Source organism: Heliangelus exortis, chromosome 1 (assembly GCF_036169615.1).
Source record: "Heliangelus exortis chromosome 1, bHelExo1.hap1, whole genome shotgun sequence".
Taxonomy (NCBI): Eukaryota; Metazoa; Chordata; class Aves; order Apodiformes; family Trochilidae; genus Heliangelus; species Heliangelus exortis.
This window is the reverse complement of record NC_092422.1, coordinates 85,534,765-85,561,885: the sequence shown is the minus strand read 5'-3', so window position 1 is coordinate 85,561,885 and position 27,121 is coordinate 85,534,765. Positions and strand designations below refer to the sequence as shown.

At 42.7% G+C, this 27,121-nt stretch overlaps 1 protein-coding gene and 2 long non-coding RNA genes across 9 annotated transcripts in view; 2 read left to right on the top strand and 1 right to left on the bottom strand.

The window, feature by feature from the left end:
• Positions 1-1,509: 1,509 nt before the first annotated feature.
• On the bottom strand, positions 1,510-26,505 carry LOC139799481 (uncharacterized). Its single transcript, XR_011727294.1, has 3 exons — positions 26,337-26,505; positions 8,994-9,163; positions 1,510-2,411 (listed from the first exon to the last, which is right to left on the bottom strand). It is a non-coding gene; the product is annotated as an uncharacterized lncRNA (long non-coding RNA).
• LOC139800107 (uncharacterized) lies at positions 12,805-19,718 on the top strand. Its single transcript, XR_011727714.1, has 5 exons — positions 12,805-12,894; positions 15,850-15,914; positions 19,002-19,108; positions 19,216-19,296; positions 19,448-19,718. It is a non-coding gene; the product is annotated as an uncharacterized lncRNA (long non-coding RNA).
• The window catches only part of NDP (norrin cystine knot growth factor NDP), a 41,141-nt gene continuing 35,413 nt past the window's right edge, over positions 21,394-27,121 (top strand). For 5 of the 7 annotated variants that reach the window (XM_071751514.1, XM_071751492.1, XM_071751521.1 and 2 more), the window contains exon 1: positions 26,484-26,582. The gene's annotated coding sequence lies outside the window, so the exon portion shown is untranslated. Of the gene's footprint in view, positions 25,134-26,481; positions 26,583-27,121 lie in introns of those variants that run through there. The other 2 variants (XM_071751508.1, XM_071751503.1) reach the window with 2 other exon arrangements.

Sequence of the window (27,121 nt, the reverse complement as noted above, 5' to 3'; positions counted from 1 at the left end):
AAGTTTTATTAATATGCGTTAAGCTTGGAATTACTTTTCACTGAATTTGCAGCAGGTTGTGATTTTGGGAAAAGGCCATGGAAAACTTGGTAGTTTCAAAAATTTTTAATGGGGAAAGAGGGAAAACCATGGTGGTTTTTCTTGCATTGTCATGTAAGACTTTGGGCTTGCTTGGTCAAACTGAAGGGCTGCAAGGCCACGTGAACTAAAATAAGTCTTGCAAATGGAAACTTTCACACTGAGTCCAGCAGAGCTTCTCACAGAGGTGCTTCCCTTCAGATCTCCTCTTTAGCCGGTGAGCAACAGCAGATGCACTCAGCTTCTTCAGAAAATCAGTGAGCAAGAAGTTTTACTAGGCCACAAAAGGAGAAGAGTAACATGAAAAAATGGGATAAGTGGTTTTGAACTTCCTTGCTATTAAATGTTCACGGCTTTCCGAGATCTTCAAGTTCTGTTAGTGTGGGGAAATTGCCATATTCTCAATATAGAGTTAAAAGAACTGCTGAAAAGCTTGACAGTGACTAAACATGGTGGCTACACTAGCCAAGATGTCTTTTTTTTTTTTTTTTTTTTTTGGCTGCAATACCATCCAGCTGGGAAAAGCAAACTATCTCTGGGGAAGTTTGAGCACTCTATTGTTAAAGAAAGGTCTTTCTAGTTGTAGCAGTGGTGAGGAAGTCTGATGGATTAAATGCCTCTTCAACACCTGAAGGAGCCCACCTTTGTGAAAGCTCTGCTGCCTCTGCAGCAGTAACTCATTAGTATTGAACATTTCCTGGGATATGCAATTCCTTGTCACACAAATTGAGCTCTTGGGCCTCTCAGAATAAGGCATACTTTCTTATCCTTTGATCAAATTAGTGTGCTTTTTTTTTGAGCCCATTTTTTTTCAGGCCCCTTTTTTCTGAACACCAGAACAATTGTAGGAGCCATCACACCATTGTGAAATACAGACTATAACTTACTTTTAGGTGGACCCTTCTTTGAACAGCCAAAAGCTGTCCTGACTTCTTCAGACACTTGTTCAGCTGACTTTCTAGTAGAATTTGGAAATCTCTTCAAAATCACCAATCTCTTCTCTTGGTAAATCTGTCCTTTCTGTCCTTTCCTTGCGCTTTGTCACAGTTATGGAGAAAACTGGATTTCTCTCAGGTCAGCTGTGACATCTTTGCCATTCACCAGTCTCTCCTGGTCTTTGTCTTGTTTGTCAAAGCCATCAGCAGGGAATGGTTGTTAAAGGGTGAATATTTAAGAACCCAGTCCATGAGATTGGCTGCTTCCCCGAAGATGGTTTTATTTGAGGACCTATTCATTGGTAAAATAGCCCAACAGTATTGGGCTTACACCAGCACTATAACCTTTATCAGTTAAACTTGTACATGCTCCAGAATTATAAAATTATTTGGATAGGGTCTGTTTATAACAAATATGTGATAATTTCAATTTCATTCTATTCCTCCCCCACCCCCCTTTAATTCTTAATAGAGTCCAAAAATAACCATTCTGTTATTTTGTTCAGGCTGATGGCCCTATATTTATTCATGTCATCCTAGGTACTGTCTTGAAGGGCTGGTACAATATTATCTTTTCTTCCATCTCTAGCTTCTCTAGTGTTCCAAGTATTCAAAATCACCAGCAGGGATTCAGTCAACATCTTTTCCTCTTGGATATAAATTATTCAGGAACTGCCAATTAAGTATTTCTAAGTTTAGAAATTATTATTGTAAAAGAAATGGTTGCTTTTCTTACATAAGATGCAATGCATTATCTGGCTTTCCTCCAACAGAAGGGGAAAATACTTACTCAACATTTTAACTTCTTTGAGTTTATTGTTGGCAGTCTTAGCATGTCCCTGTAGAAGCAATGTGGTACATTTGTGATGATCCCATTTGTAGTTAACATACTTTTAAAACTCCTACTGACCACAGATCTCTACTTGTATCCTTTTCTTACCATACTGCTGTAATTTACAGCTTGTAATCCATATTAGCTACCATTAATTTACTTTTTCATTTTTGGTTAGTGGTTTATCTGGATTAAAGTTTTTAGTGCAGATTCACACATCATCAGAGGACCTATCCAAGGAAGAGTCCGTATGAACAGTGCCCAATAAACAAAACTTTGACCAGGCTCAAGCTGCATCAGACATCAGCAGTCATCTAGTGGTGAAATTCACTCCTCACAAGCCAGGAGTCATTAATCTAAGTTGTCACTGCTCTGATGTCATTAAGCAGTTGTCAATCATCCACACTTCTCTTCTTAAATTCTTCCATTTTCAGTTTTCTGAAGTTGGGCTTTTCAAAATACCCAGTCCTGGCTGGGGCTCTATGATGGTGATCCCAACATCCATGATCCAACCATGAGGGCTGATATCTACACAGCTGCATCCCACTGGCTGGTCAGCTGGCAGCCTGTAAAGAAACAAACCCAGTGCATAGTTACACATGAGATTTTACACACTACATGTTACACACTGCATGTGTTTAGGTTATGCTGTGTCTTCTCTATGGCTGGACACACTGTCACCGTGTTGGTAGATGCAACAGGAGGTCTCTCCAACTACTCAGGTTGCAGCATCCATGATGATGCAGGTTTTCTTTGGCCCTGTGTATAATAATCCAGTGAACTATACACAGTCTTCCTTGTTGGCTTTGGAGTTCATGCTGGTTGTAACCATCAGAGACAGCACTGCTGAGGGCTTTACTCCATAACAAGACCAGAACATTTCTTCCTGAGTTGCTACAAACTTGGAAGTGGCCCAAACCTTTTTCACAAAGAGTACAAGGCCTCCTCAGATTTTGCTCAGATGATCCTCCTGAAATAAGCAATAAGGATTGATTTGAACATTCCAGCCCTGGGAATCTTCCTGCCAGATTTCAGCAATATCAATGAGGTCAAGCTTTTGTCTCTAAAGGAGCAGAAATAGTTCCTAATTTACTCTACGAGCAATTATAGAATATCTTCTCCTAGTATAGAAACATGTTTTTTTCTGAACTTTCTGATTTTGTGCTAAAGGAATGGTTGGATCCCCACTTGCTTTCCACCCCTTTCTTCCAGCATGAGACCTTCCTTCTATCCTGAGATGGACGCTTCCCCACCTTCCACAGCCCCTGTGCCAGAGAGCAGAGCTGAACCACAGTCTAATGATAGCTGCTCTTGGCATTTTAAAATGGCCAGTGGTAATTTTGCTTATGAAATAAAAGTTTCTAACTGTTTCTCATGCAGCATGGGAAACAGCCTGTCTCAGGGCAGATTGAATTATTATAATGAAGCAATCATCTTTTTACTGCCATTCTACCCGGACTCTGACAGGGTTGTGCTAAGTGATAAACAGAGACAATAGCAAATGAAGCTCAGATATTGGCTGGATCCCTCCAGAGAGTCCCCTCAGGTCTTTACGGAGGCATGGAAAGAGTTGAGGTTGGACAAATGTTCTGTGAAAATCAGAAGGAGGATGAAGAAGTGAAACATGAGGTCATTCTTCTTTGAACACCCAAATAATTCATTACACTTGCTAGAATAGTCTGGCTGGTTTTCATATTGATTTAATTGAAATGTGTAATTTCTTGAAATTAGTAGCTTTATTTTCTTGTTATTCAGTTTTGGGTGAAATGCACAGAAATAATAAGCTAACTCAAAAGAAGCTGGTCATCTATTAGCAAAGGCTTATGCTGCCCTTTGTTTGAGTCTTTTGGATGATAATGATGAGTCTGAGACCACTCATCTTAGAAATCATTCTCCAAAATGAAGCCAAAGCATACTTGGGGCTGATGGCTTGCTCTGGTTGGCAGAGGTCCAGGCCAGGATTAATCTCACCTGACTTTAGGAAACTAGAACGAAGTTTTTGTCTTAAGTGTAGAAAAGCAGGTTTATCTAGGGCTTCAGTCTTCCTTACCTATAGCAAGTGTCCACAAAGGTGTTTGTGAGTTTTCAGTTTTCACTAATCACCTTTACTTGTTCTCAGCAGCCCCAAACTCTGTGAGCAGCACTGGATCCCTCAGCAGGAATACCCAAGGAGCAGAGGTCTGTCCAAAAATGGGTGAGACTGGCAGAGTGCAGGGCTGAGCCCGCCCATCATTTTGCACTGCATGTGTGTTGATTTGAGCCATTTCTTGAGATTTCAGAGTCTGAGGGAGAACAATGTAATTCTCATAACTCTTCTGTCCAAACTGTGCTGCCAGACTTGGAATGCTCTTCTGCCATTTGGGAAGGTATTATACTTGCAAATCCATTTATTGCTTTGCCTTTGGGATTCTCATCAGAGCCCTGGCTGTACATCTGAACTATTACCCCAGCTCAGTTTACCTTCTTGTAAACTTTGCTGATATGTGAAGTGTTGGATGGGTCCTGTGTATAGCATATTGTCCTATTAAGACACATTTAAAGGCTCTTGTAAACCCTGGAGATTAACCTCAATGTTTATGGAGAGTTATAGATGCTAATTCTTGCATATTTGCCATTCCAGAGCATGGCCTGGTGGCAAACATTCTTGCTACCCCACAGCATTTACGTCAGTGGGATTTGTCCATGTTCTGATTCCTTAGGACAGAAAAAAGAAATGGTGGGAAAGTGAGGAATATGGGCATTTACCATTCTGGACTACATTAGCTGGTCATAAAATCTTATATCTATCTCATAACAAGAGATCTCGGACTGGGAAATAGCAGAAAGACCTTCCCCAGAGGACAATTTTGGTTGAGTATATTGATAAGATGTGGCCTTGTCCTGTTGGAAGAAGAATTTTCTCTTTCAGATTTGTTAATATTTCTGTGATGGGGCACATCTGTGTATCATCTCCTCTCCTCCCTATCACAAACACATTGAGTTGGCAGCAGCAACCCCACAGACCTTCAGCTTCCTCACCAACTGTAGGCATCTTAATTTGCCCAGCACCCATCAGTTTCTTCTCTTCTGAGTTTAGCTGATTTTCAACATCTGCAAACTTTTGTCCGGTGGTGAAATAGTAAATTAAAAAGTGATGAAATCAAATGTTTGATGTATATGGGTGTAGCTGTAGGGAAATATGTTCTATGTTTTTGCATAAATATGTGCACATACAGGCACAGTGCATTCATGTGTGTGGTTGTGCATGTGTGCCCACACACAGACACAGTTTGGGTCATATTTATATGGCTAAAATAAATCTGAGCTGATACCTAACTATACCACTGCCTTTGTTGATAAAATAAACAAGTAACTTCGCAGTTCTCTGTAAAGCTAACCTGGCAAATATTTTGTGGGACAAAAAGCTCATTTTGCAAGATACCATTTCTTTTGGAGACAATAGATGGATTAATTACAACACTAAGTGAAGCCACAGCTAGCTCAAGAATTTGAAATTTATGGATTGATGTGTTTTTGAAGGAGAATGAAAGGCTATGAGAGAGACCACCATGGGAAAAGATGATTATGATGGAAAAGCACCACAGCTCTGACCATGTGCTTTATAAATAACTATTGTCCAGAAAGGTTGTGAGGGGTACCTTCAATGAACTCCTTTCCTGATGCTGATTATTTCTGTCTTCAGGAGAACAATTCTTCACAGTTCTATTTTTTCTTTTTGCCTGATTTGATAAATCAACAGAAGCCAGCAGTAAATCAACTGGCTTTATTGTCTTCTTAATTTGACAGTTTTCTGGATTCCAAACTTCGGATGACCATCATGACTAAGATGAGAGAGGTATGTGGTCTTATTCACACTAGGCAACTCAAATTTATTTTCTTTTTTATTTTTAAGGAGAAGGATTTTTTGAAGCTTGAACAAAAAGAATTTTAAAATGTTCTATACAGCTGTGAATACCAGTGATAGAGCATTGAGGAAGGTACACTCATCTGTATCAGAAGATTACATGTGCAGCATATACTGTAAAAAGATCATGCTCCCTTTTTCTAATAGTTAAACCTTTGAAGCTCTTTCCCTGACTACCCAGCCCCAATAAACAGGTATGACTGAGGCATGTGAAATAACTCTTGACTCAATGATGACCTGTCTGCATATCCCTAACATTTGATTGTGCTCCCAAATTTAAAACCTAAAAGGATACCCTTGTAAAGAGCCACAGGCATCCAGCCCCAGGTGGAGCTGAGCATGGCCATTTCACACAGATAGAGCATGCAGCTGGTAATTTTTTTCCCCCCCAATGTTTAGTCCAGTCAGAAATACCCACCAGCTACCTTATGATTACTTAGAATGCAAAACTTAGCATTCTTTTCTGTCAGTCCTTCTTGGTTATCCTTTGTAATAATGACATCCTTCTGTGAACAGTTGTGTGGGCACTGCAGGGAAATGTTACTGATAGTAGCTGAATTTCATAGAATCATAGAATAATTTGAGTTGGAAGGGATCTCTAAAGGTCATCTAGTCCAATCCCCCTGCAGGAATCGGGGACACCCTCAGCTATTATCAGGTTGCTCAGAGCTGTGTTGAGCCTCACCTTAATATCTCCAGGGATGAGGCCTCAACTACCTCCTTTGCCAACCTGTTCCATTTTTCCACCACCTTCATAGTAAAGAAATTTTTCCTAACATCCAATCTAAATCTACTCTTCTCTAACTGAAAACCATTACCTCTCATCCTATCACTACAGGCTCTTGCAAACAGTCCCTCTCCAGCCTTCCTGTAGGACCCCTTCAGATACTGGGAGGTTGCTATTAGGTCTCCCAAGAGCCTTCTCTTTTCCAGGCTGAACACACCCAGCTTCCTCAGTCTGTCTTTGTAGCAGAGGTGTTTCAGCCCCCTGATCATTTTTGCATCCCTCCTCTGGACCTGCTCCATCAGATCCATGTCCTTCCTGTACTGAGGGCTCCAGGTGAGGTCTTACCAGAGCAAAGAGGCAGAATCACCTCTCTCTATCTGCTGGCCACGCTCCTTTTGATGCAGCCCAGGATGCCATTGGCCTTCTGAGATGCAGGAGCACACTGTTGGTTCATGTTCAGCTTTTCATCCACCAGCACCACCAGACCCTTTTCCGCAGGGCTGATTTCTAAAGCCTCATCCCCAAGCCTGTACTGATAGTGTGGGTTGTTCTGACCCAGGTGCAGGACCCTGCACTTGGTCTTGTTGAACCTCATGAGGATCACCTGGGCCCACCTCTCCAGGTTGTCCAGGTCCTTCTGGATGACATCCCATCCCTCTGGTTTCTCAACAGCACCACTCAGGTTTGTGTCATCCTCAAACCTCATGATGGTGCATTTGATCCTGCTGGCACCTCTTACCCTTCCACAACATCTCTTCTAGGAACCTTGCATCACATAAGAGCAGCTTCTGTGTCCTGCTGACCCACATGCTTACACACAGAGCATGAGTTAGAGTAAAAATGAAGATGTAACACCAGCAAAGAGCTACAGTTTTGCATTTGGATGACTAAGACATTTGAGTTTGTTATCTCAAATAATTCAAATGCAAGGAGCCAAAAATTACCTCATCTTGGCGTGGTGCAGAGTTGGATGAAGAGCTCCTCCACAGAGGGAGAAGAGGAAAAGCTTCCCTTCACAATAATTTATTAATGTCATGCCTGACATGGGATAGCTGATATCTTTAGATAACAAATCTGTTCTTTGCAATTTGCATATGAGAGCTGACAGCAGTGGCTGATTTTGCCATGGGGCATAGACCTTGGCACTGCATGCATTTCCCAAGGCTGTGCAGCATCCTGCCAAGCACCACAGCTTGGACTCTGGGGTTAACAAAACAGCAGCCAGGCATGGGTGAAGTGTACTGCATGGGTGCAGACACAGATGAAGTAGACAGTCCCCCTCAAAAAAAAAAAAAAAAAAAAAAGAGAAAAACTATGTAGCTGGTCAAGTATTCTGGGAGCTGTAATGGCCCCTCAGGGTTCATCTCCCCACTGTTTTTCTATCACTGGAGTTAATTTAGACTTTGTCTTGCAAAAAAACCCATTGTGTACAGGCCTCACATGCTTCACCTGAGGAAAACTTTCTTCCATGATCACAGCAGGTCTTTGCAGGAGCAAGGGTGACTATGGGAGCATCTGCAGTGTCACTCCTTGTGTGTTCCCAAAGGGAGAGGAAAAGGCTCTGGGCTGCTGTGCAGGGACTCCCTCTGGAAAGGCCTTTGTGGGAAGCAGGGATCTGGCTTCCAGTGTTATGGTGACAGCTCAAAACTTAAGGATTTCCTAGTCACTAATAAATGTACCTTGTCTGTATCTGGTTTATTTCTTTCTCAGTGAATATAAGAAGATGCTGTTTGGGTCCATAAAGAAGACTAATTGGGAAGAAAATAGCAGAGCTGAGGGACTTGCAAACTAAAACAACATACACCCGGTGAGTTTGGTCTGGGTAAGTGATTGCTTGATTGTGCAGCTACAGGAAAATGTGGTTTGAGTGGCAATGCAAGTGGTGTGTTGTAAAGCCTTAGGAGACACTGGGCTTCTGCTACCCATGGGGTACCAGGGAGTCTTGGGGACAGAGGAAGGGAGGGAGAGAGGAAGGGGGCGAAGGAGGGAGGAAGGGCAGCATGTGGGAATGCCATCTGCATGGCAAAAGGTGGTGAATGATGTGGACCTGAGGATGCTGCCTGCCCCACTGGCTGCCCAGCAGCAGGAAAGCCATCCCGTGTTCCTGTCAGGAGTGCAGGCTCTTTGTGGAAGCCAAGGCTGCAGCGTCGCCAAGCAAACAAAAAGCGATGACCTCAAGTGAACACAATTTGGTGGGTTCAATGAAATTAGTGTAAGAGTGATGTTGCTTAGAAACATAGAGCTCTGTCTTTGTGCTTGTGAGGGTGTTGAGGTTACAGCCCACAATGACAACCACAGGGACAGTAACCAGTAGCTTATTTTTTCCAAGGAAGGCCCTGTGTTAATTGTTACTTGTCCCAGGCAATTGCTTGTTGCAATTACTCTTCGACTGGGTGCTAAAATATCTCTGCTAGTTTTTGCAAAAAACTTTCTGCCCACACCTGAGCTCATGGTACAGGTCTGTAGCTGTCTGAGCATGGGGAGAGGGAGGCTGCTGGTCGGCTGGCTTGATCTTACCACTTATAGCAGCTCCAGCCTGCGGGGGCTTGGGTTGGCACTGAATAGGCTGTGGCTACAATGGGGCTGCCCACAGCTGCATCAGCTTTGCACAGGGACTCCTCTGGATGAACAGGGCTGGAGGGACATGTGAGTCATCTTGTCTGGTCTGACCCTTGAGTGGTGTTTTCCTGTTTGGATGAGCACAGCAGAAGGAAGAAGGTGTGGATCATGGGAACGTTTCGAGAACCTCCCTCAATGAGCCCATTACTCAGACTTTCCCACTCAGATTGTGTCAGGTGCCTCTTTTGAAAACCTCAAGTCACACTGTCAGGAGTTTAGTTTTAGGCTCCTGACTCCCACATGTGGCTTTTATACTGTGGGAAGTTTTCAGACATATCACACTTAATCTGTTTATCCTTACTCATTCTCTTTCCGTGCTAGTATTTGTTTTTAATCAAGAACAACTCTTCTGTCTCATGCTTTCATCCAGCTAAATGATAATGTGCAGTTCTGCTCCAAGAAGTCTCTAAGTGCTTGCTGCATCAGTTCAAAGCTGGGCTTGCTGAGTTGAGTGGCAACATGGCTTTTCTTCTGCCAACAAAATTCTGAGGCAATAAAACAAATTGTATTTCCTGCCTGATCAACAAAAACCCAAATTCCCTACCTGTGTCCAGCTGTGTGACACTTTGGGGATGCGGGTAGGACTTTCCCTAAGAGGGGAGTTATTAAGGACAGAAAAATTCCTGTTTGAGTGATGCTGTCTGCTCATTAGAAAAAAACACAGAAAGACAAATCTTGGTCCATCAGAAGACATAAAGACCTTTGCCAGAGATTTTTATAAAACCAGGATTATACTCACTTACTTTTAACACAAATAGAGCAATTTTTTTTCACCCAATACATTTGACACATCTCCCAATGAATTTACTAGTAGCTGAAATGGGATCTTGGGTCTGACAGATAGTGAACTCAGAGCCACAACCATATTTCACTGGGGAGCCTATGCTGTCATGCAGCAGCTGATGCTGCCAAGGCAGAAGTGAATGGAAGACAAATGCTGATGTTTTAGCCCTGTAAGCTTCAGAGTCAAACTAGAGAAAGAATTGGGTTAAAAGAAAATAGACTCTTGCTTCCCTTACAATCACTGAAGCTGTGACAGAGAGAAAGGAAAGCACTCTTCCATACCATGTTTCCATACAAGCATGAGCTTGCAGGCTGTTGGAGGAAGTAACTTCTATGAAAGCAGCTTTGTAAAAAGATAAGGAAAACGAATGTCTGTTAATTTTTATTTTTTAAATTTTTGTTCAGCCATCACATTTTAATCTGTTACTTTCCTTCTGTTATCTGTTTCAGGGAATGTCAGCTGTGTGGGAATACCTGACACATATCAGGTATTTTCCATGTCAGAATCACCATTTAGGAGATACGATGGTGGTTTTTTTCAGCACTTGTTTTTATCTGTTAGTGAAAGGGATTAGTGAATGAATCTATGCTTCCAGCAGAGCTTCCTGGGTGGGATGGACATCCCTTTCAGACAGCCTCCTGACAGATGCTGCCAGACACCAGCACTTTAGAACTGCTTATCTTTCACTTTCCATTTTTGCATACAAAATACCCTGTAAAATGTACATGCTCTGGAGTAGTCAAGGGTTAGGTAAGACATTGCCAAACCTAATTTTTTTTTCTTACTCCCACCTGCCCCCCTTCACAGAAACCATCCTCCAAGCTGCTTCTTTTAACATCAGCCTTACTCTGGTTTTTAAGGAGTGTTTTTCTATATGGCCAGGTTTTACAGCACTCTGCACTGATGTTGGTCTCTTCTTTCTCTGCTTCTTGAAGTTATGAGAGTCCCTGCTCCACAAAGCAATGGTCTGACACTGCCAGTGCATGGGGGAAGGATGGGCACACAGGGGCTGCTGTTCCTCTCAGCCCTAGATGCAAAGACAAGCTGTGGATGAGCTGTGTGTAAACCTTGGGTAAGCAGAGCCCTAACCTAGTGCTTATTAGCTTCTTAACAAAGCCTTGGAGCTGCTTCAATTCTCATGTGACTGCTGGGGCTGATGGATTGGAAAATTACCTACATTTTGCTTTTCTGGAAGATGCTACAGTCATGGGACAGATGGGAGAGTGGGGACATTATAAGAGCCAAAGAATGACCATGGGGCACCTGGAAAGGAAGATTTGCTTAATAATGTGGTTTGATCTTCTCTGGCCCAGAATTTCTCCCCTGCTGAGGAACTACTCCAGCATTAATTCAATGTGTCTCTTGTTATGGGGACAGTTAGTTTTGGTTTTGGCTTTGGCTTCTGTTGCATGCACATAAGTAAATGACTACTTCTTTATAGAAAAACCTTAAGGACTGAAACTGTCTGACACTCAACAGGTAGGTGTAAAAAATGACAGATAAAAACTCCATAGCATCAAGAAAAATTCTAGAACAATGACCAGATTTTTTTTTTCCAAAAAGAAACATATCTTCAAATTTTTATCTGCTTATATGTCATTAGCTGAATCAACTCTAATCCAAGGTTAAAATAAAATATACTTCTTAAGTCCTCTTTAAGTTAGTCTCACCCACATTTCAGTCAGGTACTGAAGAAGCAAAACAAATCAAGAAGCTTTTACCATCTTACTAAAGCTTTGTGCCAGGATTTTTTTCACAGATCCATGTACACATATGCTCTGCCTGAAACACCCCCAATTGCTAGAAAACACATAGAGGCTTAGAAGGATTAAGAGAGAGCTTGGGATCTACAACTAGAACTTGGCTAATAAGGTGGGGTTTTTTCAGTTCATTTGCAGTACTAAAACATTGGTGGAATGAAAACACAGTTTGCTTCAGGTTGTCCCAAAATAAGAATATCCTAAGAGTTCTGGATGAACAGAATATTGAAAAAATAATAATTTGTGGCTAAACAAAGTGGCTTATTGTGCTTGGAATGAAACATTACAAGTAATTAAGTATTATGAAGCTGGAACCCTGTGTTACATCGTGAAAACATAGCATTTAATCTTAAACATATAATTAAAAATACAAGATTATCACAAAATCTCAGTCTGACAGCATATAGTATATGTTTATTATAGTTTTTCATCCTTTTAGGGTAATATCAGACTGAAAAAAAGAAAGAAGGCATGAGTGTCTGCTACCTCTTTGGGAGAAAGTTTTTCTCTGATGTGTAAACTCCACTTCCCATGCAGCTGTGTGAACTGTGGAATATGCAAGGGCTACCTGGCTTGTAGGCCCGAAGTGAACAAGTTCTTCAATGTTGCAATCAACTATCATTTTTAATGATATCACTTAATTATGTTTAAATCTTCCACCTCACAATATGCCTTTACCTAAAAGAGTTTATGCAACAGACTTTCAGAGTCCAGTCCTGAGGTTATGTATTGAAAACACATAACACATGTTCTCTTACAGAATAACATTTTATGTGCAGCACATAATCTAAGTTGTTTCTTGTACAAAGACCAATGGTAAAACATACGTTGACCTCAGTAAAATTTCCTTTTTATTTATTTATTTTTCTAATTTGCAATGTATAAGGTTGTTGAAGAGCCAGCGCTTTCCTGTCTGTGTCAGCCTTGCATTTGAAAGCCAGTATGGGAACAAAAGACTCCTATAATGACAAATGAATAAATCTGTCAACTTCATGTTTCTTTCTGGCATTTTAATGAACATCCCAGGGTGAGCTCCTCAACTGCAGAATACTGGGCCTCTGTATGCTTCCTCTGTATAGCAGACTGTGAAGTCCAGTGTTTGTCATGCCACAGCAAAGCAAACCCACTAAGCCTGAAGCAACTACAGCATTTCACAACCCAGAACATCAACACAGTGGTGTTGCCAGGACTGTTAAAGCAGCTGTACAGACTCCTGTCCCCTGGAGAGTACAACTTTGCACCTCAGTCAGCGGAGGTAAGGACTCTGTGAGAGTCAGCATTTGTGTTAATTAGAATAACTGAGCTGTTTTTCTGTGTCTTCTTGTGATCTCTATCATCATGGATATATTTGACCAAGCTGGACAGTGTTCCTTTGATTAGGAAGCCCACAGTGCCTTTTGTTTCTTTGTCCCACAGAACGTTTCCTGGGCACAGTGGAGGAGGATTTTCAGAGAGTTACTCAAAATCTTTTCTTTGCTTGTGTACAAGCCCCAGGAAACAAACACAGAGGAGGGCATGGAAAAGCAGCAGACATTAAAAGCACTATCACATGCTCCTTTTCCATTCTCGGAAATCCTGGCTTCATACTCTGCTTGTTCTCTTTGAGGAAGAAGTCATGGGGGTAAGGGCAGGGAGGGCATCTTTCAATTCAGAGGAAATTCCCTGGAGCTCCTGGACAGGGACTGTTGGCAAGGGCATGCAGTTATAGGATAAGAGTCAATGGTTTTAAATTAGAGAAAAGTAGATGTAGCTTGGGTGTTAGGAAAAATTTCTTTACCACGAGGGTAGTGGAAAAATGAAATAGGTTGCCCAGGGAGTAGTTGAGGCCTCATCCCTGGAGATATTCAAGGTGAGGCTTGATGAGGCTCTGAGCAGCCTGATGTAGTTGAGGGTGACCTTGCTTACTGCAGAGGGTTTGGACTAGGTGACCTTTAGAGGTCCCTGCTAACTCAAATTATTATACAAAATTACTTCTCCCTGCCTTTCTCTATGTAGGAATGGGAATCCTTCAAGGGAATCCAAATGGGATGCACGGTCCCAGAAAGGTGTCCTATTTTAAAATACGATGCTTTGCAGAACTTAAGAAATGTTGCAGACCTGCATTAAATCCTGTTCATTGGTGGGAAAGATATTTCTGCCCTGGGTAGGATCATGTCTTTGATTCTGCAGATTTAGAGCTTAGGGGGACTCAGGGAAAATCTTGAGTATTCTGGTGTGAGTTGTGCTGTGGGTATGGGGAAGGTTTACCCCTGCCTTGGGCAGGACCACTGTCAGTGGGCAGTGTAACTCTCCAAGAAGATTCAGTTCTGGACTACAGAGGACAGCTTCTCAGGAAGTCAGTATGGAAACACCAAATGGATGAAAAAAACAGAAAGTAATAAAAAAAAAAATATTATTTTTCATTCCAGAAAAGTCTAGGCTCTTGGGGGAGTGCAGTTTCTCTCGTTTATTTGCATTGTGTTGCTGCCTGCAAGTCCCATCAAAATGCCAGCAGCCTGGTGTGACTGGCCAGCACAGTAGCAACAGAACCAGTGCAGTGACCTCCTGGCCATCAGTTGAGCAGAAAATACAGAAAGCAGATAAAAAAGGTACCACCGGCAGAGAAGCAGTTGCTATTGGGGTCAGCTCTTGCCTTTTCACAGTAACACAGTAAAGTACAAAATTGCTGAAGGTACAATTTTGGCATCTCACTTCCCATCTTCACCCTGGCGGGAGAGGAACTATGCCTGACAGTGTGATGTGCAAAGATGTATTATTTTTTTTCCAGGGGTACCATTGTGCAAAGTGAGGACTTCAGCCTGTCACCAGGACCTTGATGGTCCATGCAGCCTTGCTGAGCTTCCTATGGCATTGAAGTGTCTATGCTGATATCTGTGGGGGTCAGGGCCTCTCAGGGTGGCTGGAGTCTTGACTACTTTATCAAAAACATTTTTCCACAAGAAGGATAAGGGAAAAAAATGTATGGGTGAGGGAAGGCTGGAGGACAGTATAAAGGCAGCCAAGGTGCAGTGAATGAGTAAGAAAATCACCAAACATGTCAGTCTGGACAGTGCAGCCCCTCAGCCAAAAAGCTTTTTTAATCATGAGCAACATTTTAATCATTTTAATCATGAGCAACAAAGTAAACCAACTTCATGGCTGCTTTATAGTTTTACAAAAAAGACCCACACAGAGAGGTGTGTCATGTGAAGCACTGGGAAAGTAAGCAGGATATTGGTTTTCCAAAAGCAAGCAAGCAAACATGATTTTGACAGCTGCCAGACACACACGGTCTCTCCCTCACCCTCCCAGCCCACAATGAGTGTTATTTGGCAGAGGCAACCCACAGCCAGTGATGCTGGGAGGAATGTACTGCATCCTCACCCTCCAGACTGGCATCTGATGTGTTCCAGCCACAAAGAAGATGGAGACTCCCTATTTACAAAGAGTCACATGGATAAGACCAAAGACAATGGGCACAAGTCGCTCCTGGGGAGATTACTTTTGAACACAAGAGGAAAAATTTTCACTGTGAGGATGGTCAGGCATTGGAATGGTCTCCCAGGGGAAGTGGTGGATTCCCCCACTTTGCAAAGTTTCAAGTCTCAGCTCAGCAGGGTGTTCAGACATCTCACATAAATAATACTATTAGAAGGGTTGGACAAGGATGATCTTTCCAACCTGACATTCTATGATTCTATGATCTTTTCATATGAGGAGCATCCTGAACAGCAGCAATAGACCCCTTTTCAACCTTCCTCTGCTGACTGATTCACTCATTTTATGGAGCTCACCCATCCACAGATGTCCTTCATTTCACAGCCAGAAATTATTTCCTATTGTCTCCTTTCCTTTTGCAACAGGATATGCTTGTTCCACACCAGCCTAGGCCCCCCTGGGGTCCCATGTGGCAGAAAGACTGACAGCTGTGCTGTGTTCTTCCCACCCTGGTATACCAAAAACCCATCATGGCACCCTTGGGTGGGTCAGCGTGACCTAAGAAAGTAAGATGTTGAAATGTAGGGCACAGGACTCGGTCCCCTTTGTTACCTTCGTCAGTGATGTCAGCTCTGAGCAGTGATTTCATGGAAGATGGCAGCACTGCTGGGTTTGGATCTCAGTCAAGAAGAGGGTGGGACTGTGAAGGGGGGGGGGAGGGTGTCCTGGGAGGTCAGTGGGAGTATTCCATGTTCTAAAGCAAGTCCAAGTGTATCTGCTTTTCCTCTGTCAGAGTGCTTGTTGCCAGTTCTGTGCCTGAAGTCTCTTGGAGACCCCCAGCGTAGCCACTCTATGCCTGTAAGTCTATGAATTTCATAATTTAAATTGTTCTGAATTGTACTTACAGTACTTTTTTTCTAGCCTAAATGAATTATTTGTTCATATTTTTTTCCCATAAATCATGTTTCAGTCTCTTGCAACTCTTGCTTCTCTTTCCTACATGCTCCTGTCTCACTGCATCTTTTGCAGAGCCTGGTGCCAAGCTCTGGTTCCAGGGGTCTGCTCCGGGCTCCTCAGTGCAGAGCAGAACACAATAATTGTTTACAGTGCTTGCTGGCATGTCCCAGCGTGGCATTTGCCTTTCTTCTAACAGTATCACATTGTCAATTCATGCTGGCTCCCAGCTTTGCTCTGGTCCGTGGACCACTTTGTGCAGCAGCCCCGTCCATCTCCCCAGCTTGTCCTTCTTCTGGGCACCCATTTTCCTTCCTGCATGCTGCCCTCCACATCTGTCTCACTGAGTTTCAGACCCATTTTATTTTATTTGATCAGGACTGCTGTGAATTCCAGTTTTGTCTGTCAAAGTGCTGCTCCACCTCCCCACGTTGGTGGAAATCTTATTGAAGCCAAGACATACCACATCTACAGCATACCACTACCTATCAGCCCTGTGGCCCTGCCAGAGCAGGAAAATTGGTTGGTTTGACATGATTTGCTCTTCACAAATCCACGTGGGCTGTTTCCTTTCCCCTTGTTGTCCTCTGACAGAACCAGACTGATTGTCTCACAATTTAGCTGATTATTTTTCAGGGTGTCAAAGTTCTGTTGACTGCTCTACCATTCCCTAGGTGGTCTTTCTCATCCTTTCTAAATCCAAGTACCGGGCTTTTCCCTTAGTTAGTGAATCCCACATCCCAAAATTCATTCATTTTTTGTATGGCTTACTGGGAGCAGCCTCTCTGGGAGTGCCAGGAGTGCTGGCAGCATGCAGTGAGTGCATGGCCAGTCCATTGGGTAGATCTGCACACACTTACTGGGCAGGTTTCAATGAGCCAGTTGTCACCAAAAACAGTTTGCTTTTCAAACCAACAGCAAAAGGGGTGTCAAAGGAAGAAAAGCTGCTGCAAATAAGTCAAGTGAAAATTTGCTATGCAATTCTGGGAGATGAATTTGTCCCACAAGATGTGGGTCTCTGTACATAGGTCTGGGAGCAATGGATAAGCTGACCAACAGAATTGCTGACTTGTGCTGTGTTTTTGAAAAGAGGCACAAGAAGTTAGCTCCTCCAAAAAAACCCAAACCAAACCAAAAAAAAAAAAAAAAAAAAAAAAAAAAAAAAAAAAATCCTTGCATTCACCTCTCTTAAAATGTTTTCTGGTGGAGCTGTTTCCTTGAGTTTCACTGCTGAGCTTTCTGAATTTGAGAATGATGTAATTTCCTTGATCTTACTCTGGTCGCCTGGCCACCTAATCTGTGCTACTTGCACCTACCCACATGCCTTAAGTCCCTGTGAGATACCTTTTACAGACACCTTCTTTAAAGATAAACATATGTTATAATAATAGTAAAATAACACATTACTCTTGCAGGTCTTCACTTGTTAACACTCATCTGGATCTATGTGACCCCATTTTTATGTCTATAATTTTATTTCCATAAATTTTAAAACCATAGCTAGGCTGTGGGGTTTAATCACAGACAGGTAACTAATACCTTTCTTTATGAATTCGACTGTTGCTGCACTTAACTGTAGTGCAGGGTACAAAGCTCAAGAGAAACTTTATTTCCTAGGGACCATATGTTAAAAGAATAAAGCTCTGACTTAATGCCATAGCCTTGCAGAGTACCACAGTCAACAAACCACTATTAGATCATGGGATAAATATTGACAAGTTCCAGAGTATCATTTAAGCCTGTTGCTATAGTAATTTGAGATATTCTTCTATCATCTACTTTAAAAAGAGGGATGAAGCAACGTGTTGGGATTTAATTCTTCCCAAATTTGCTGTGTTGGCAACACTCAGAGCGGAATCATCTACTTTTAGAAGAAAAGTAGAGCACGGGCATCTCTAGGCCAGGTTACTCTGCATAGGCTTCCACCCTAAACATTATTTTTTCATATTAATGGAGAAGAACAGTCTTTTCCTTGCTCAGTCACCTGATAGTTTAAAGTTCTCAGCTCCAAAACAGATACCACTGCCTATTTTTGGAGCCACATAATTTCATAATTTCATAATTTCATGTGTAGGATAGTTGGTTTAATGGGTAGTTGCAGGAGGGCACAGGGTCAAGCAGCAAGTTTGCCTGCCCAGTGAACACTGAGGCTCTGAACCAGAGCACAGAAAGTATTATCCATAATGTATGGGCCACCCCTGGAGCAGACTTTCTGCAGTGTGAAAAGTTGGTGTCATTGCATCTGGGAAAAGCAGAGCTGAAGGTCAGGAACATGGGCAAGCCTGAGGGGACTGGATTAATTGTAGGATGATACAGGGGATCAAGCATGAACCCTTACCCAAGTTACTTCATAGCTGTAGCAACTGCATGAGGCTCGTGTTCCTTAGCAAAGCCTGACAAACTGACCATTTATAATTATTCCTTCTTTCTTATGCCTTTCCTTCCTTAGCCTTAGTAAATCACAGTGTAATCTTCTGAGACTCTATCAGTCTCCTCCTGCATGTACAAAATTGCTACAAAGGATGTGTAATTTGAGAAAATGCTTGGGTTTTTAATTTTTCTCTTAAGCAGGCAATATTCTTTTGTCCCTCTGGTTGCTACCAGCCCAAACCAGGACACCTTCATAAATAGCTGGAGGTGAACTACTGGGTAGTTTCTTAGGATTTTACAGATACTCTTTCTTTATATAAAGCTGCAGTTTAACTCTTAGCATTTTGTAACACTAAGGCTCTGGAAGGGAAATGAAAGTGCTTTTCAGTCTGGGTACACACATTGTGCTGGTCTGTAAGGCAGCAGACGGGTGGTCTGTGGATGGATAAAAGAAGTAAGAAAATCAAAGCATGCCATAAACATCCAAGAAACAATCATACGGGGAAGAGGGGGGAAGAGGAATTAACATCTGAAGTTTAGCATCAATTGCATTTGTTTGTAGAAAAAAAGCAAATTGGCAGCACTACACAAACTGGCTCTTGATTTTTTTTTTTTTTCAAGTTGATGCATAGCTTTTGGAATAAGGAATGTTAAAAGGCAGTTGGGTACTATTGCCTATCCTGTTGCATAAGACTTATGGAGACTATAATACTGCCATGTGAAATTTGGTAAGTGCCTTTGTTTAACTGTCTGGAGACAGTTTGGCGATTGCTGCTGTGTCTTTGTTTTGGCAACATGTTGAAAATTATTAATTATCTGTCTGCCTCCTAGGAAGTTACTGCATGAAGGCCTTTGATGGCAGAGAGTGATAAAAATCCTCTTCATTGGCTCACACAAGCCAGAATTTGTCACTTTGGTGAGTTTTGGTACCTGCCTGGGCACATTTGTTGTCCCCATGACTCTCTGCAAGAGCTACCCTGGAAGGGTTAAGTCTGTCCATCACCAGTTGCAGACTCACATCCCTGAGTCCAGCCTTTCCCCAAGGAGCTTCCTTTCCCCTTTCTCAGCTCTCAGAAACAGGGCAGCTGGCACTCTGCCCATGGCTTGTTTGTCAGAAACTGGGATCCTTTCTTTTCTGAGTGCATGGCCAAAGAGAAGAGAGTATGCCTGGCATGGCCATGGCCTGCACTGATCTGGGGCTGAAAATGTTTCCCACGTCTCTGGTAGCTCACTGCCTGTGTGGTGACAGCTCTCAAGACTACTGGATGACATTCTTTTTTTTCTTTTTTTTCCCCTCTTGCAATCCTGGCAGGTACTTCTGCTCATGGCTCATTAGGCAAGCTTTTTCTTTTTTTTCTTTTTCTTTTTTTTCCTCTTTTTTTTTTTCTTTTTTTTTTTTTTTTTCCAAGAAAGGGTTTTGTCTCCTCGTCTACACAGATCTTGGCATGCATCACCTAGAAATGAAGACAGACTGGTGGAGGGAGCAGAAGAAAAGGGGTGCAAACACTCTGCTCCCACACTGGGGATTGCCCGTCCTCTGCAACTGCTGAACATCTCTGGGGGCTGCCCATGGGGCTGAGTATCATGCAAGAAAAGTTAAGAGAAATTCAAACAGTCTTACTGACCATCTGCAACTCATTTGCAAAGTGCCATGCTGCAGGTGCAACTGAAAGATTTGGGACCAGTTGTTTTTTTATGACCTACTCTGAAGCATTGTTGCTTGGGCTGCAGGTGAAATTACTAACTCAGTGATGGGGCCAAAAAAATGCTTATGGCACACTCATTAGGGCTCATGTTTGCAGGACTCCCCACCTAACTCTCATCTGCATCATGACACGTGGAGTTTATGAATATTCAAAAAGTGACAATCTAGTTATTTTTGCATGAATGGGTTGTCTGGACAGCAAGAAACTGGAGCTTCTAATCCTTCCTGGGAGGTGAGGTAGCTTCTGTCTCCTCACCTCCTTTTTCCATGGGAAACTATGGCAGAAAACTTCATTCAGTGCCACCTACAACATCCTGCCCCAAGCAGCACTGTCAAGTGCCTCCCTTGCAAGAAGCATCTGGGGAGGTTTCTTATAGCTACATCCTGTGATAAGCAAGTTTGTCAATTTCCCTGTGTGATGCAGCTGCCCTGAAGCTTTTGGGGCCTGCAGAAGAGCTGCCTCTGCACCCACCTCAGAGGGAACCTTCTCAAGGTATGAAACCTCCCCATAGTCATTTTTAAGAACCACCTGTGATTTTTACAATGATGTGCACTCTCTGGGCTGATCTCTCCTTTTTCTCCAGGAGAAATCTGTTGTGCATAGCTCCAGCTGCTCAGTCTTTTCTGCTGACAAGACATGTTGCAGGTCCCAGTCTCTCTTAGTGTAAAGACTGGTTTCTTTCCTGAGGACTGACAGGAGTTTTCTCAGTTGCAAAAGCCCAGGAAATGTCATGGCCACAAATTTTGAGTGGAGGAAGAGAAGAACTTGAAAAAATCCACTAAAAATCAGCACTGTTGGACTCACTAAAGATCACAGAGCAGCACCTTTCTGGAGATGCCACTGTCAACATCAGTGAGAATTAGTGGAAAATTTGGATCAGTTTGTGAAGCAGCAGCTTGGAAATGGAGCAATATTTGGTGAAACTATGCTATTATGGCCAAGAAGAAAATATGCTTAAAAAAATATGAATGAAATGGACAAGAGGATAGTTCAACCAAGTCCCACAGAAAAAATATTTGGACACCCTTAGCTCATTAACACACCCAAGGAAGTCTTGCAGGAGTTATTATTCTTCAGATAAGACCTCTTTTTTTTTTTTTTTTTTTTTTTTTTTTTTAGTAGCATTTCTTCTCTGCAATCCAAAGATGGTCTCTGAGGTGCTGCTGTAGTGTGGAGAACTGTGTCTCTATATATTGTGTTTCTGAGTTTAAGCCTTATTCTATAGAAAAGACTCTTGAGAAGTGAAGAGTGACCCTTGCTATGCTCAGGGCCATGGCAAATGCCTTGAGTGGGCAGAGAGAGAGACAGTGCCACAGGGATGGGCATGGTGGGGAGAGCAATGAGGCACAACCAGGGCAGCCCCTGGAGTGAGGCAGAGCTTCACTATGAACCAAGGAGTGGGGACAATGATTTTGTATTTGACATAACAATTATGACTCAGAGTTTTCTTTCCATCCTGAATTTATTTGGGGCAGGATGTGTGGCTGCTTCTATCTGATTTAAGTGCATCTTCCACTTCTCAGTAAATACAGGCCCCGGGGGCACACGAAGCACCTGAGCTCTGCTCCTCATGGCTCAAAGAAACATGTTCGGGGCACAAGCATGAGACTGTTCTCCCACAGCAGCTCTGGATACCCTGTCATGGAGCTAAGGGTTCAAGTGTGTGCAAGGTTAGTGCAATAATATGCATTCACCAGGCTTACAGGCAGATGTGGTATCTTTTATGAGACCAGTTGATATTTGAAAAAAGAAAAAACCCAAACATTCAAATTGGTGGACACATGGCACTTTCTCAGGAGTCAGAAAGCAGCAGAGGCATCTTCCAGACCAAACACAAGCTAGAGACAATAACTTGTTGCTCAGCTCAGCTGTACTAGCTGACCAGTCAACTTGAGAGAAAGAGGGTAGTTCCAGCCTGCAGGGTTAAGGTCGAGTTTCAGCAAGGGGAAAACATGTCTATTCCTTCAAAGCAAAGCAGGGACAAAGAGACCTGCAGGCTGCCCATGTGGAAGGAGCATCACTCAGCTAGACAGAAGAGAGATCAAACTATGCCTTAAATGCCTGAACTTTGTTGAGTCCAGAACTTTTTTTTTTTATTATTTTTGCTTTAGTAGAGTTAAGAATTTTCCTTTTCAGAGTTTCTTTTGGAGCTGTATCAGAAGCCACCCTTCAGGATGACCCTGACAGAGGTCTGAGAGAGAGGTCAGTGAAAAATATTCTCTACGTGGTAACTGGATGCTACAGTCCTTTATTAATTGTTCAGCAGAGTTGACTCCAGCACATAAGTGTTGTCCAGCTGCATAGTTTCCAAAAGTCCTGCAGTGTATGGGTGTACTGTGTGTCACATTTCATGGTGAGCATGTAAAGGCTCCCTGGATTGCAGTGGGACCGCTGAGAGTGCGATTGTGGCAGGAGCTGCACACAGATTTTTTTTTTTTTTCTGCTTGCTGTTAATTTGTCAAGGATGGTTCAGTTTGTTTTTCTTCTAATTATGAGTTTGTTGAAGGTGGGGGCTAGTTAAAATTTAGGACATTACATTCTGGAGGGAATCTTTCAAAACATATGGTCTCCTAATGCTGGCTGGGGTTGCCTGCTGATTTTCCATGTGAATCCCATTAGGGTTTAGTATATGAAAAATGGAGGGTAGAGTCAGTCAATTGGTTTGTTTTTTAGCAGTGAAGTAAGATTTTGGTTGCTCATTCATTGTAAAGTGAGAGTAGTTTCTTTGATAAGCAAAACCCAGCCTTACACCAACAAAATAAGTGCCATCATTGCTCTCCTCCAAGTGACCAGAGGTCTCTGAAAGTCTATTTGAAGGCACAGCAATGTAACATGCTTTGGATGGTTGCAAGCTCAGTGCAGGCACATGTGTCCATCTGTAGGCAGGCTTGTGCATGAAAGATCTGGTGTGTTGCTTCGTTAATGATAGTGCCCATGCAGCTGGTAGAGGTGTAAGAATATTTTAAAGACAGCTTGATGGCATTGCTGGTTACTGAATTTGCAATGGGAATTGAAAACAAAGTACAGGCCGCCAGTCCAGATGGTGAACATGTGATTTCTGAATATTGGTTAAAGCAGAGGCCTGGTGACATAGTTATTTAAAAAGAAAAACTCTCTGTGAAGTTAGTTATAAAGAAGTTGGTGTATTTTTGGGTAAACCAGGTGTCTACAGCCTGAATTTATTGGGGAAAAAAAAAAGAAAATAGAAAGATTGGCAAGGTCAGGCATGAAGTGGATGAATTTGATAGTATGCTTGGGTTGGAAATCTATAAGAAGGCTTTATTTTGTACATTCTCAGGAGAGGTTGCAATGCTTTCTCTAGGGATGATGATGCACAGGTGGTGCTTGGCCGTGGCAGCACCAGTGGTGCTAATTTGGGGTGCCTCATCTTACCCAGCCCATGGAAAAAATCCTCAGCTCTTTGTGTGAGGGAAGGTTGAGGACTGTTTCTTGGCTCTGTGATAATTCTTCAGGAAAGCTGGAAGCAGCAGATCTGCCAAAGCTGGGGTATTTTTTTTTTCCCTGTTTCTCTTGTTGGCTCAGGAGAGCCCAAGCCCTGAATTCATAATTGTCTGAGGTCAGCCTTTGTGTGCCTTGGGGCTTCCAAAACCCCACAGATGGGCAGCTGAGCATCCTCCCCCAGCAGCCTGGCTATGGCTTCCTGCCCAACCTCTGTCTGCATGGGTCCTGACCACTGCCCCATCTCCCCCATATCTCCCTCTCTTTTTCTCAAATCTGAGAGCAAGCTGCTGCATGCAGCCCATGAAGAGTTGCAGACAGGGAGCTGGCGGGATGTACTGGGATTGTCTGTTGTGTTACCCTGATCTGGGGAGGCTGCTTGTCCTCCTTTGGTATACCAGGCTGCCAGCTTGGAAGGAACTGCTTCTCCTGTGCTGCCTATTGCAGTCGTGTTCACAAAGGTCTCCTTGTTACACCCGTGTCTGTGGCATTGTCTGAAGTTCCCCTGCCGAAGCCCCAGAGTCCTTGGCTCTGGAAGTGCCAGGCTGGTAGTGCAGGGGATGAATTCCTCCTCGTTCTCCCTGCGTCCTCCCACCCCCCGGCTCTCCTCTCTCTCCTGCTGTGAATGGTGGGAAAACCCAGGCAAGGTGTGGTGGTGCAGCCCGTGGTTTTTTACCAGCTTCACATCATCAGGTGGGCAAAAGTCCTGCTCTCTGGGCAGGTCTGGATAGGTCAGGCTTGGCTGCTGGCCTTTGAGAAGAGGATGATGAACAGCCTTTCAAATATGGGACTGGCTGCTCAGCCTAAGGGAAACTGAGGCACTAAGTCCTTCATTGTACAGGAGGGCTTTTCACATGTGTTGGATTCATTGGGAGGCTCTTCCTGCCTCCTCACTGCAGTCACAGGAGTAAGTTAGAGAACAACACCACACATGTAAAAAATTGACCCTCCAGGATATGAAGTGAAAAAAGAGCAGTCACAGACCCAGAGAAGGAAGCACTGGGGATATCTGGAGTGGCCATGCTCCTTGGTGTGTGTTCAAAACCACACTGCTAGGCCCCTGGGAGAACGTCATAGAGTTTCAGTCTAATACAGCCATTTCTGGCAGGGGACACACTGTGATTCCAGAGTGACCAAAGGCTGTACCTTGAGTTCCTATTGCTGGAGCTTTACATAAACTGCCATACAAAATTGCTAATGGTCTCTTTTTTTCTAGTCAACTATTTCTGTGTGTTTTCACTGCTGTACTTTTCACTACCTTAAAGGAAAATCACGAGAGTTTTCTGATCAGTATTTCTGTTCAAGTTTTTCTGTTCAAGTTATTTTCTAACAGGAGGCTTTAATAAGGAGATAACAAAAGTAGTGACCAGTAAAGGCCCTCTCCCTTTTCTCCTCTCTGGATGTGAATCTCAGTCCTGAAAGGTCCCTCTAAGGCATCCATCTACTCCTGGCAAACTCAAGTCGAACACCTGTGAGCCAGATGTAAACAGCTGCATCCTAGGTGTCATTTGTGATCTACTCTTAATACAAACCATGCTTAGGAACAGTAACAAACGGCTCCTTAGAGAAGACAAAATGCATAGCACAGGTAAGTAGCACCTCTTTTCTTATTTCATCTCTCCTTTTATCTTATTTGCTTTCATATCTATGGTATGGAGGATGCTTTTGGGGGATGAAGAGCAGTTGAATTTCATTAGTCTGTCCTCAGTGTATTAAATTGCTTAAGTAAATGCTTCAGTCATGTGCTCAGTCTAAACATTTGTTTAATTCCTTACCTTAACAAGGCTGCTTCAGTGCTATAGATTACCTACACTAACATGAGTAGCTAGCCTGTCCAGAAAGAATTAGGTGTCATCCACATTATGGAAACTAATGGGATTTTGTTCATTCAAAAAATAAATCAAAAAAACTCAACCCCAAACAACACAAGAGACCCAGACTTGCTTGACAGAATGATTGCTGCTATTAAGGCATCCCTGGTGCTGATAGAGCCTTTTCAGAGCATGAGTTGTCCTTCTTCCTGAGCTTGCTCTCCTTTATCTGCTGAAGGGGGAAAATGTAGTTACTTCTGAATTCTTTACCTGTACTGGTAAAATATTCTTGCATTTCGGGTCTCTCTTTGATATTTAGCTTATTGCACATAAAATTCCCTAATCCAAGACTTTCTGCTAGCAAATCCCTGTAAATACTGCAGTCTCTGGGCAGCACAGACATTGCAAGGGCACTGGTTTACACGCAAGTACATTCTGAAGACCTTGCTGGGTAAGGACAATGTTCCTGTTGGCTTTGAGACATCAGTGCTAGATGCTACAGTTCCATTAGTTCACACCTCCTGGGCTGGCTTTTCACTACTTTCTTCCTATTACATTTTCAATTTTTGAATACTTCGGACTGATATCGAACACCCTTTTTTAAAGTTTTTTTATTTTTTATTTTAAACTTGCAACTTCTTGCCTTGCCCAAAGGCTGCTGTTAGCAATTTTTGGGAATGAGCTGTTTTCCAATAGCCTCTGTGCCTTTGCTGGCAACCTCAACAAATATATTGAATTTCAAGCTGGATTGTGATATTTTATAATCTCATTTTTTATAATCTCACATTCCAGGCAGTTAGAGCCTGGATTCTCCTGTCATTGTGAACTTTTCATATTTTTAGCAGGCAGCTTAATAGCTCATACTGAGTCAGATCATGCTGGTTTTTCTGTAGTAGCTGCATGATAAACCCCCAAGGAAACAATCTGTAAACCAAGTTTGGATCATACTGTATGTTAAATCAAGGTTATAAAAAGCTTACACTTTCTTTTCCTCATTTTCTTTCTTTCCATTTCTCTTCTTCCTTCTCTTTCTTCTTTCCATCTTCCTTCCATCCTTTCCATCTTCCTTCCATCCTTTCCTCTCTCCATCCATGTCTGTCATATGTCTTTTAATTTGCCATATAGGATGGGAATCCTCAGGAAGAAGAAAGCCCTGAGATTGTTCTCACCTACCATCAAGCAAAGTTGCTGAAATGTACTTACAGCCACAAGAAGCAGGATCAAAGGTCCATGATAAATAAAGGCAATGTCAATATTCTGCTTTTGCAAGCCGATCTTGGATACATTTCAGAAACCTCTAGAAAGTGGAGCACCTTTAAGTAGACTTTTAATGTTTTTCTAATCACACCTCACTAAAGCACTGTGGACCTAATACAGTCAATTGTTTCATGTTTGCTTTATAAACCAAACAGCAGCCATTAACTGGTATCCTTACTAGGATTTTAAAGGGTGAATAAAATACAAACCTAGAGAGAGCAAACACATGCCTATCAGCTGGACTATCAGCTGCATGCAGACTTCTAGCAACCTCTCGATACAGAAGGGCAGCAGGGCTGGAGGTTATGTCAATGCTCCCTTAAATCAGGAGAAGAGTTAAGAGCAGTTCTCTGCCATCTCCTCAATGCTGTTTCCATGGTATCCCTTTGGCGACAAGTCCTGAAGAGGTGGGGAGAGACCAGAGTCAAGCATCTGCTGGTACTATCGCATGTAAACAGGGTTTACTTAATCTTCAGATGTCAAAAGAAAATGTAGAAATGTCAGGTTT